This window comes from Puma concolor, chromosome C2, assembly GCF_028749965.1.
Source record: "Puma concolor isolate L17-30 chromosome C2, mPumCon1.1.hap2, whole genome shotgun sequence".
NCBI lineage: Eukaryota > Metazoa > Chordata > Mammalia > Carnivora > Felidae > Puma > Puma concolor.
This window is the reverse complement of record NC_141675.1, coordinates 135,874,515-135,886,913: the sequence shown is the minus strand read 5'-3', so window position 1 is coordinate 135,886,913 and position 12,399 is coordinate 135,874,515. Positions and strand designations below refer to the sequence as shown.

Genomic DNA, 12,399 nt, shown 5'->3' with positions numbered 1-12,399 from the left:
TGCAAAAGTTCCAGAAGAATCTTGCCTCAGAACAATGGACTATGATAACAGCCTGTGACTTCCACATGCTTTCCAGAACAACAATAATACAAAAAAGCAAAACAGTGACTTGAGGGGTGTTCTGTGGATTTCAAGACTGTGGGAGGAGTGTGATGATCATCCCTGACAGTTTTTCCTTTCTCAGGTAATAGGTTGAGTCCATATCCCTTCCTTATCTTCTCTGAAAAGATTGCTTATAATTTGAATAATTACTGCTGCCAGAGGGTGATACACAAACACACACACACACACACATCAGCAAAATATACTTCTATATATTAATAATATATATTAATAACTTATATATTATAATATATTAATAATAAAATACATTGATATATATACAGTTCCAAACTTATATAACATTTACTTGACCACTACCATAGCCCTATCTTTTTGTAAGTGCTGCTGTTACTTTATAATGATAATGTCTTACTATTTCCACACTTTCTACTGGAGTCCCCAAAAATGGTGAAGTTTTTGTTCCAGTTCTTGGCACTAGCCGTAAGGGGAAAAAAAAGGAATGAAAGCTTAATTTTAATTATAATCAAACACAATATAGAACAATACAGAAAGTTTAGGAGGCTCTGAAAAGAAAAAAAAAAAATCATCCAATATAGCAGCTGGCGTGAGACTTAAACATATGTCATATCATTTCACTTTTCTTCTCAAGCACTTCGATGTTTTCTCATTTCTCAGACAACAAACTCTCAGTTCTAACAATGGCTTAAGAGGGCCACGATGATCTGTACTCGATTCTCTTATATCTCTGACCCCATCCCTGTGACTCCCCAGTTAACTCATTCTCCACCACCCACACTGGGCTCTTGCTGTTCTGGCATGCACCAGGTGGGATCTCAGAGCAGAGCCTCTGTTGCCACCGCTCCCTCCCCAGGCATGTTCTGCTCTCAGGACATTTGCCAAGTGCTGCTCCCTTGGCCTGTTCCACTGTATTTCCAGAAACCTGGCCACTTTGCTTGCTCAGTGTTACCTTATCAAGGAGGCCACGCCTACAGCTCTGTTGAAAATCCAATCCTGTCCCGAAGCCCCACAAATGCAAATCATCTGGCTATTTTCTTTGTCTACTTCAATTGTCTTCTGAAATGCACTCTCTTCTGACAAAGCATAACTGACTTAGTTGTTTTGTTGATGGTCTGTGATCTTCCACCTGAGTGTGAGAAGCCAGGACTTGGATGCATCTCCAATGTTAGAGGGAGCCCTGCCATGTAGTTTCTACTCAATAAACATGCAACTCACACTGTTTTTTATTTTATTTTAATTTAATTTATTTTATTTTATCTTATCTTATCATCTTATCTTATCTTATTACTATTATCTTCTGTGTTTTTTTTTCCTGCCACGTGCATGGTTATTTCTTATCTTCCGGTGAGTTGTGTGTTTTCCAGCTCTCCATTAAGCTGTCCCCAGCCCTCCTCTCTGTACCAGGTAGGAGCACAAGTCAGATTTTGGCACGGTTTTAATAGCCTTTATCTAGTTAGTAAGGAGGCATTTGGAAGTCTGATGTCTCTCTATGCCTGTGGGCTCATTGTCTGACAACTTTTCTCAGCATCTGGCAGCATTAAGAGCAACAGTTTCATAACTGACACCACTCTTAATCACTCACTCATCATAACTAACTTGTGAGGTCTTTCTGCCTGTCTGCTCCTTGGGCTTTGGCATTACACAGAGTTGTCTCTCCTGATTTTCTGGCCTGTAAGGGAAATCAATCCAGTGTCTGCCTGCCTGGTTGAGCCACACATCCCATGCAGACTTTCTTTTGGTGCTTCCCCTGAAGCCTGATGATCCTGCACACATTCAGCTGGTTCTAGCCTAACTACATATCTGAAACTATTACAACATTTACTGCTCCAGTCCTAAAGATCATCTCTTTCAACTTCCGTTTTTATCTAAAATCAGTGCTTTGAATGTTTTGGAATACACTATGTTGTTAACATGATTTTTTTAAATGAAAGCAAAAGAAAAATATATGTGATTTTGGTAGAATTTAAGTTTGCATCTATTATGGATAAAGTCTTGCTAAGACTTTTTGCCTCTGATTTGGAAAGATATGAGTTTCTGGGGCCAAGTCAGGGCTGTGAAACAGACTGTGAATATGTCCGAAAAGCAAGACTATACAGGTAGCATCAAAAAAACAACAGTGTTTTCCCCAGACGGAACCATAAACTGCCAAAAGGGAAATTGTCACAGCTGCATTAATCTTCTTTCTCTTTGTTTTTTTCTCTCACTTGTGTCTCCGGAATTGTGGTAGTACAGAGCTGTACTGACATTGTATCCAATGAGTGGGGAGAGGAATCTCCCTCCATTACGTCCTAAATGATGAAGACATTTTTGTGATAAGAGCCTGTAATAGTCTAGAGTGTCTGATATTAGAAGGTAAATTACCTCTTTGGTGGAAAAGCTTTCAATCATTTAGGGTAAGCTCTCCCTCCATGGCCGTGACTTTGCCCATAAAAATAGAAGAGAATATAAAACTCTTCACATCATACAAAAGCATTTCCTTTACCTTTTAAAGGTAATCTTTAACAAAGGTAACAAAGGTAAATCTTTGTTTGAAGATTATGTGGATTAGATACCTAAAGATTTCTGATTTTTTTTACCCATGACTTTTGAAGGAGATACATAGGCAAAAGTAAGATAAACGAATAATAATTTCAAAAGTTGTTTTAAATCTATTCTTGCTTCAAGATATAAAAGTATCAAAGTATGGAATAGTCTCATGGGCATATAATGTTAAATGGACCAAATTACTTAATGATCCTCTCAACACATGCTTTTGTAATTCAGATTTGCTCCTATAGCTCTGCATAGTTTATACAGTGTGCAGAATCTTAATCTCTTCATCACATCATCGGCATTCAAGATAATGAGGTTTTGACATATTTAAAAGGAGGTAAATCTAATGAAGAAATCATATACACAAGTCAAATTGCATTTAAGATGTTTCCCTACTTATCACTAGAATTAAAGGTGTAATTTAATATGGATTTTTGATTAAAAACAGATGGTTCACATCTGTTCCCCAAATGAAAAAAAAAAAGCCATTTTAACTGAAAAGTGTAAGTCACTGAAGTAATATCTGATGAGGAAGACATGTTGAATATAGTTTGATTCTGTCACCACAGATAGGTTCTGATATCTGTCCACTGTAAAGTAATGAGAATAAAAATAAATACATTTGTAGAACAATATCCTCACAGGAATTATCCCATGTTACAAGATGTTCCAGAGGTTAGCTGTGTGAACTTTCAGGCAATGCAATCTTCTCACAGTGAACCCAGCCAACAACCTAAGAGGTTGACAAACTTGAGGAGAAGGTGATATGGCCAAATAGTAGATTTTCAGCTAGCTTTTTGAGAATGAGGTTCTTTGTGAAACACAGGTTGTAAGGTAAACTCTATGATTCTTACCTCCTGGTATTCACATCTTTATGCTATGACTTCCCCTTGAGTGTGGCAGACCTGTGACTTGCTTTAATCTGATAGAATATGGCAAAGTTGATAGGGTATATGTGATCACATATACATGATTATGTTGATAAAACTGCAACACCCATATTGGGAAGAAACTCTTCCTTGCTGGCCTGGGAGAAGCAAGCTTCTATGTTCAGATCGAAAGTCAAAGAGCTGAGGGTAGCCAGAAATCAGCAAGAAAAATCAGATCTCAGTCCAGTAGCCTGAAAAGAAGTGAATTCTGTTAACAACCACGTGTGTTTGGAAGTAGGTTTCTCCCCAGTCAGACCTCGTAAGAGGCTGCAAACTGCAGCCTTAACCATCACCTTGATTGCCCGTTTAAGACCCTAAAGCAGAGTATCCAGCTAACCAAAGACAAGACTCTTGACTTGCAGAAAGAGTGAGACAATATATAGGTGTTATTTTAAGCTTCCAAATTTACGGCAATATTATTATGCTGCAATACATAGCTAATACAACCACTTTTGGACTCTGCATTTCATAAGATGTTCTTTCTCACTAAAGAAAGGCAAAGCATTCAAAATTAGCAGTGATGTTACAGGACCCATTGGAATGGTTAAAGGCGACGCAGAGAGCTCTGGCCCTTTAGAAATGGTGAGAAATGATTTGCATAAAGGTAATACTGCTAAAACTTCTGTAAGAACCAATGAGAATATAAGTTATCAAATTGAATAGGGTGGTATCTTGAAGGAAATAATCATTTTTCAATAATCATTGGTTCAGTTTGATAGCACATCAAGGATGGTGAAGGTGCTTAGAAAGCATTCCTGTGCGCCATAGTGATTATGAATGCAACATCTTTGTAGGATGCTAAGATATTTTATGAACATAAGGAGCACTATTCCTGAAACTAAGAGGCCACATTACTTTTAGAAGACACCACCTTGAAACACAGATAGGCATATGACCAAGAATATGTTCCAAAAGTATAGTTAAGGTCATGATCTTAGATTGAAGGCAAGAGCCAGTTTGCAAATTTTAACAGTGAAATCCTTATTTTTAAATTATTAAAATATAGAGTATAATAATTAAGCTGTGGATATATAAGAAAATTGAACATTATCATATATTTACCCATTATAAATTTTTAAAATTTTTGCTATAATTTATCAGTTCCATATAAATTATAGTATCTGCAAATTATTTTCTAGATTGTAGAAGCAATTACAAATATGCTTTCTCAAATATATGCTAATATATTTTTTTTAAGTCAGGTTAAGGATTCAGTAAGTAATTGTATGAAAATAAGAATGTTCTATATTGCCTTTTCACTTACTAAGTTCTTATGACTTTAACCCATTTCTTTATGGAAATCTCATGTCTGAAAGGTGCAATATACCATTTTGTTCCTGTTAATTTATTTTCACTTTCTCACTTATAGAGAATACCTACAGATAATGGATTGATGTAGACATTATCATCAGTATAATTTCATAACTCTCAGCAGATAAGCATTAAAGAGTTTTCTTCCACAATGGCAGATGGCAGCATGTTAGATAATTGTAAATTATTATATATAAGAATTATACTGTGATGGAAGCTAGAAAGAAAAAGTGACTGATAATTTTTTTGAGAAGACAAGAAAAATGAAAATTGAATTTTAAAAATCGGGAGTTGTATATCACTACAGTATTGACCAAACTGTATTTTTTTGAACTATCATTCACCACAAGTGGTCCAACGACACAACAGGAGAGGAAAAAAGTCAAGTCCTACAGAGATTGCAGATGACAGCCCAGTGCTCAAATTCCTAATCAAATCACCACCATCTGCGTAACCTGTGATCAAATCTGCTTTTGCATTTGGCTTTTATCTCCTCAGGGGTATTAGTCTTAATGCACAGATACCTTAAATAGAGAAGAATAATGGATTTGAAGATGAAAAAGAATAGCATGACCCACAGAGAATAAGAGTCAAGAGCTATGTTTATTATTATTACAAACTCTTTGTCCATGTGTTTGTAACTGTTTCCCAAGACTTAACCGATTGTGTACAGGGAAGACATGATGTTCTGCATTCTGACCCCTCTGTATTACCTGTCAGCTCGTAATTGATAAATGTTAATTAACTGACTCACTGGCTAAATACTGCCTGGAAAACACAAAGAGTAATCCTGAGATCAGGGAATTCGTTATTTCTGGGGTACACACAGGGTACTCCCTTGTTACTTTCTTCCTGCTTTCCAGAACACATCTAATCTATGTATTTAAAAGTGTATTGTGTTTCTTTCCTTGTTTTAAAATTCTTGTACCTGGATTGGTGAACCAGGATGAAATGCATACCGGTGCATTTCTGCAGAGATCAATGACACTGTAGTTCATTTTGACATGAACAGAGCCAGAAATACAGATACTCTTAAACCTTATATGTGATTCAGTGCTTTTCAAATATATAACAGAACTAACTTAAATATGCCTCATAGAAGCCCAAAGCAGAAATGCATGGAAATTTAGGAAGAAACTGAAATCAAGCATTGTAAAGCTCTTGGCCTTTCTCTTTTCTCCCTGTTTCCCTATTTATCTATTTATTTCCCCTTCTAGAAATGCCTTTGCTTCTCTAGACCCCATGACAAATCTGTCTATCTGTATTGATATTGAGGTTATGTGTTATAATTCCAGCCTTGTGAACTGGCTAATTGGTCCCAGTTGCAAATTCAGGGAAACATACGACAATGAGCCAACTTGGAAAGGTGTCCATTGCTAATCTATCCAGAGAGGGCCAAGAGAATGAGCCATAGTGGAATATAACGGTTCATAGCAAATTTCCCAAAAAAGCAGCAGCCTGTCTATAGTGTAATCTTAGAGTGAATTGTACAATGAATCTTAGAATGTAATCTTAAATGAATCAAGAAATATCATTCCACTTCAAGGTTTTAAAACTTCGAGCACTTTTATCACTGTGTCTTTTGTATTGAACTCAGCAATGTGTACACATCTCCAAGAAAGGCACCTGACTTTTGTCCTCTTCATTTCCACAAATAAAACAGGTGGGAGGCAACTGTCAAGAAAAGTTTAATCCAAGCTGAAATTACTAGATAAATTAACAGTGCAATCCCTTGCTTTCATTATCTTTTCATTTCATACAGTTTCACATTTTTAAAAAGGAATTCATGAATATATTTACATGAAAATAACATAAATGAAATAGACACTATAGAGGAAGGGCCAAGAAATTCTCTAGGTCTGTTAGGCACAGCTTTTTTTTCCTTTCTAGACACTGCTTTTTCTTTTGTCAATTTAAAGGAAGGTAGTAAATGTTTAAATCAATTTTCATTTTGTTCAAAATGCTCAGTCACTAAAACCAAGTGATAACCTGTTCATTTCAGATACTTAATGAAAACTAGCAAAAGGTATGAAAAACATCTACTACCAGTGGTATGCTAGATCCAGCATGTGCTGGATAATGAAAGCTGTTTTTACAAGTTGGTTATTAAATACAGCTGTCCTTGAAAGTTAAGCTATATAAACTTACTTGAATTATTTTTAAAAGGTAATAAAGGCTGAAAACTGCATCCTAATTATTTTACTGTATTTTACTATCATATATGGTCTTGAGGTTATTTTGTCTATTTAATCTGTACGGGGGAAATACATAATAGTGTACTACAACACATTTCTTCTAACTTTACATTCAATAACATAATATCACATTGGTAGTTCAAAAGTCGTCATAACAGGGATGCATAATCAGACCATAGAAATGGGCAAATGTTACAATCAGGGTTTTTTCTTGTTGTTGTTTACTGAGCTTATTGTTAAACATTTATCAATCTACTGTATGTTAGTCTCTAGAAGTATGGGTTATATATTTTGGGGCATTACACTGCAGTTATCTAGAGATAGATAAACTAAAAATCCCAAAGAACATGCTAGAAGAAAAACATTAGCTGGGGAAAATGACCTGTTTTGCTTCATTTCTTCTGCTTGAAAGTGTTGATACCTTGTAGTTTGAGGAGTGCTCAGTGCAGTATTATGGGAAGTATGGGACAGTTACTTGAACCAGGTTAATTAAAAACTCCAGAGATGATTGATGAATAGCCAATGAAAAGATGTGGCAGGAGATTCAGAAGGAGGGGTCAGGAAGAAAGATAAAAATGTTTAAAATATTTTATTTTTAGAAGACAAATGTGCTAGGTAGGGTGTAAGTCAATGTTCTCCTCCCTCATTAAGATGTACATTATCAGGAGGCTTTGGATTTGGACATAATATTGAAGTTTGGGAGTCATCCTAAGATGGAAAAATAAGCCCAACCAAGATACTACAGTCCCCTTAAATCCAGTCACCACTTTCAATCTATTAGATTGTCAAAAGTTATCTTAATGTATTCATTACTCAACCTGTTTCTTTTTTATAAAACAATGAAAATAATCTTTCATAAAAGTAGCTACGACTCTTTCACCACCATTTTAGACGAGTTCGGGCGCGTTCAGGGTGGTATGTCTGTAGTTTCACCGCCATTTTAAACCCAGCTCCATACAAGGCTCCGCTGCTGCTGTTGCAGCCTGACCTGGACCGCGTGGCCGGCACCCGCAGTGGACAACTCAGCCGCCACGAGGACATGAATGAATACATCAGTATAGAGGAATTTGCAGAGGGATGCAAGATCAACGTCAGCAGAATGACAGTAAAATGTTTACTGCGACACAGGCAAGAAAGACCTGACTGAATATTTGTCTCAATTTGGGGAAGTTGTAGACTGCACAGTTAAAACAGACCCAGTGACTGGAAGATCAAGGGGATTTGGATTTGTGCTTTTCAAAGACGCTACTAGTGTTGATAAAGTTTTGGCACTGAAAGAACACAAACTGGATGGCAAATTGATAGATCCCAAAAGGTCTAAAACCTTTTGGAAAATGTTTATTTATTTATTTTGAGAAAGAGAAAGAGAAAGAGAAAGAGAGCATGTGCACAAGAGTAGGGGAGAACAGAAAGAGAGGGAGAGAGAGAATCCCAAGCAGCCTCCGCACTATCAGCACAGAGCCCAACGTAGGGCCAGATCCCAGGAACCATGAGATCATGACCTGAGCTGAAATCAAGGGTCAGTCGTTTCATCGACTGAATCACCTAAGTGCCCCAAGGCTAAAGATTTAAAAGAAAAAGAACCCCCCCTAAAAAGGTTTCTGTGGGTGGATTGAGCTCAGATACTTCTGAAGAACAAATTTAAAAATGTTTCAGAGACTTTAGAGAGATTGAAAATATTGATGTTCCCACAGCTACAAAAACAAATGAAAGAAGAGGATTTTGTTTTATCACATGTACTGACAAAGAGCCAGTGAAGAAATTGTTAGAAAGCAGATATCATCGATTTGGTTCTGGGAAGTGTGAAATCAATTGCACAACCCAAAGAGGTATATAGCAGCAACAGCAACAAGAAGAAGGAGGAAGAGGGGCTGCAGCTAGTGGTCAAGGTGGTGCTAGAAGCCTTGTCATGGTTGCAGTCAGCACCAACACTGGAACCAAGGATTTAATAACTATTATGATCAAAGACATGGAAATTACAGTAGTGCCTATGGTGGTAATCAAAACTATTGTGGCTAGGGCCACTATGATTATATTGGGTATAACTATGGGAACTATGGATATGGACAGGGATATGCAGACTACAGTGGCCAACAGACACTTAGGGCAAGGCGTCTGGAGGGGGTGGCGATCACCAAAACAATTACCAGCCATACTAAAGGAGGATGTTGGAGAAAACAAGAGGAGCTTGCTCAAGTAACCCATCTTGCAGGATGACAGTGAAGACTGGCCTTCTGTTGATCTAAAATGATTATTTTGTAAAAGACTTCTCGTGTACAAGACACAACTGACACAACTGTGTCCAACTGCTGATAGCCGCCAATTAGTTTTCTATGTATTTACTTTGTCTTTTGTGTGTCATGACTCGATGTGGATTTCTGTTTATACAAATTTTATTTGTGTGATTTCATGTTAAACCTCCAACAAATGCTTCCCTATGTGATTGTTTCTCTGTGTCAGGTACTAAATAGCTCTGTAAAAGTATAATTTTAAATAAGCAATAATTAAGGCACATTTTATTTTGTAAGGAGTTTGGGTCCATACAGAGAAACCGTGGTCCTTTAGGAATAGCCAGTGTCATCCTGTTCCCCATTTTTGTTAGATGTATTCTGTGTTCCAAGGCTTTGTTTCCCTGTTAACTGAGGTTTCCACCACATCTTGAATGTTCCTTCTCTGTATATCTGGAGACCCTGTCATAGTGTTGTCATTAGTGGAAGACTTCTAACAGACCCTGAATTTTCTGGATTATATTTTGACATTTTAGCATATGGTGTTAGCTCTTTCATGAACAAAAATCATTGTGTTTTGTTCCTGTCTCTGGAAAGCCATTTGTTATGATATGCTAAATCAGACTTCATCAGTGCTCTGCTAGAAAGACCTTTGGCTAATCATAATACCATGACTTTAATTATTCTGTTGATAAAAATGTCCAGATATACCCATGTAAAAAGCACTGTTAAACTGTGTATTGGAGCTACATTTTAACAAGGATTTTGGCATACAGATATGAGATTGTTAAAATTTGAGCAAAAGTTAGAAGTCAGGGAAAGACAGATATCACATGATTTCACTCATATGTGGAATTTGAGAAACTTAACAGATGAACATAGGGGAAGGGAAGAGGAAGAAAAAATAAGATAAAAACAGAGAGGGAGGCAAACCATAAAAGACTCTTAAATACAGAAAACAAACTGAGGGTTGCTGGAAGGGAGGTGGGTGGGGGGATGGGTTAAGTGGGTGATGGGTATTAAGGAGAGCAATTTTCAGGATGAACACTAGGTGTCATATGTAAGAGATTCTTCGAGGTTCTACTCCTGAGGCCAAGACAACACTGTATGTTAACTAACTGGAATTTAAATAAATAAATTTTTAAAAAGTCTAAAATCTTGTAAATAAAAACATTCTATGTAAAAAACAAAATTGAACAAAAGTTAGATTCAGATATTTGAAGTAGTGGCTGAGGAAATTATATTCTGTTAGTATTATGTCACAGTAAACACCAAACTGAACAAAATGTTTTCTCTTGGGGCATTCTTAGGAAGCTATATTAAGTGTTAACCGTTAACATGGTGTGAGTTCTCAGAAAAAGTCACGGTAGTAGATTTCATCATTTTTAATGGATTAGTGCATGAGCTGAGTAGTTAAGCATAACCACATTCAGACATAGTAGGAGCAGTGGAGAAAAGTATACTTTAAATTTTATGTATGTTAACACAAATCTAAGTGACCAAGTCATTACAAAAGATCTTCCTGGTGCATCAAAAAGCAGGTTTAGCTCTAGATTTTGGGGAATTTCCTGGGTGAATTCAAGCTTTGAATTTTACATTCCATGTAGTTGTTAGACTTAAGGTTTTTAATTTTTGTTTCTGTGGTTCCACATTAGCTTCTAAGATTGGCATACATATTCACAGGCAGAGTGTTGACCTCACCTTCAACCGAATGTAAATCTTTTTATGCTGATGAGGGCCTTCGTTTTATTTGGTGCCTGCAACTTTCTTTGTTCAATGATGTTTGTACTTGCTGACTATTAAGTTACAATGCACTTGGCCCTGTTTTGGTCCTGTTTAGCTATTTGACTTTAAACTTAGACCGGGTACCAATGTTGGCTATTGCAGGGGACTGTTTATTCTTTCAACATGCAACCTTAAGGAAGACAAGGGAGATTTTCATTTTAAGTTATGTTGTCAAAGTCTGTAGGTACAGTGTTTTTAGGGCAGTGAATCCTATTAACGTCAAACAAACAAAAAGTGACTGCAGATACCTTAGAGATTAATTCTGTTTACATTTTGTTTTCACTGCCTTCCTATAATTTTTTTTAGTATCATAATCATACAAAAATTAGATAAGATTTAAAAGCTATTATTAATCGGTACCAAAATCTATAAAGAAAATATATTTTTAAACAATTTTTCTGGGATGAGTAAAGGTACAAATATATCCTGAAATTATCTAAATTATCTTATATGCATAGAGAAATAAAGCTAAATATTCACAGTGTCCTAGAAGTGATTAGTTTATTGAATATCAATTAGTATGTTTTACATGTTGTTACAGTCAATATAGAATATAGAATGTATCAGATACAAGGGCCTCGTTGAAAAAAAGTCTGCTTTTTCAATTCCTTTATATTCTGATTTTGTGCTCGTTGATTAATTCACTGAATGGGTTGAATTTTGAACCAAAACATATTTTAAAAATCTGAAAAGAAAATGGAGTCATTACCATTTTAAATGTCACTGAAATGAAAATACTGAAGTCCTGGGTAAGTGATTTCTTTTCATAAGGTTAAATATCTGCCAAGAATATTAGCTGAGTTTTCCCAAAATTGCCCTTCAAGTGCTATTGCTGCCAAAAACCAACACAAGGAAGTGAAACCAGTATTATCTAAAAACCACGGTGCCATGACATTGAATTGCTGTGATCTTATTGCAGCTGGGATGTCATCGCCAATGTTTATTTTAACCAATTTTATAAAGCAATCTCTATTGATACTGCTTAGTAATATGCTTACAAACTTGATTACTGCCCTGGAGACTGATAATCTAGTGGGTGAGACATACTATAAACAAATCATTGCCACATAATGTGTTAAGTGCTATAATAGAAGTGTTAGTGATGTATTTTGTTTTGGAACACAATGAGGAAGAAGGCTACCTTTCAAAGACTATGGGAAAGTTTCAGAAAAAGAAAAAAAAAACAATAACTGGGATACATGTTTAAGGAGAAGGAGGAGAGAGAAATAGGCAAAGGCAGAAATGTCCTAATAACTTCAAATGATTAGCTCATAGAAAAATGTTCAGTGTAGGTAATAATCAGATAATTTACATTAAGGGAAAGATTATCCATTTATA

General features: G+C 36.1%; 1 pseudogene; it reads left to right on the top strand.

Moving 5' to 3' along the window:
- The first annotated feature begins 780 nt into the window (after positions 1-780).
- On the top strand, positions 781-9,207 carry LOC112849798 (heterogeneous nuclear ribonucleoprotein D-like; annotated as a pseudogene).
- The last annotated feature ends 3,192 nt before the right edge of the window (positions 9,208-12,399 follow it).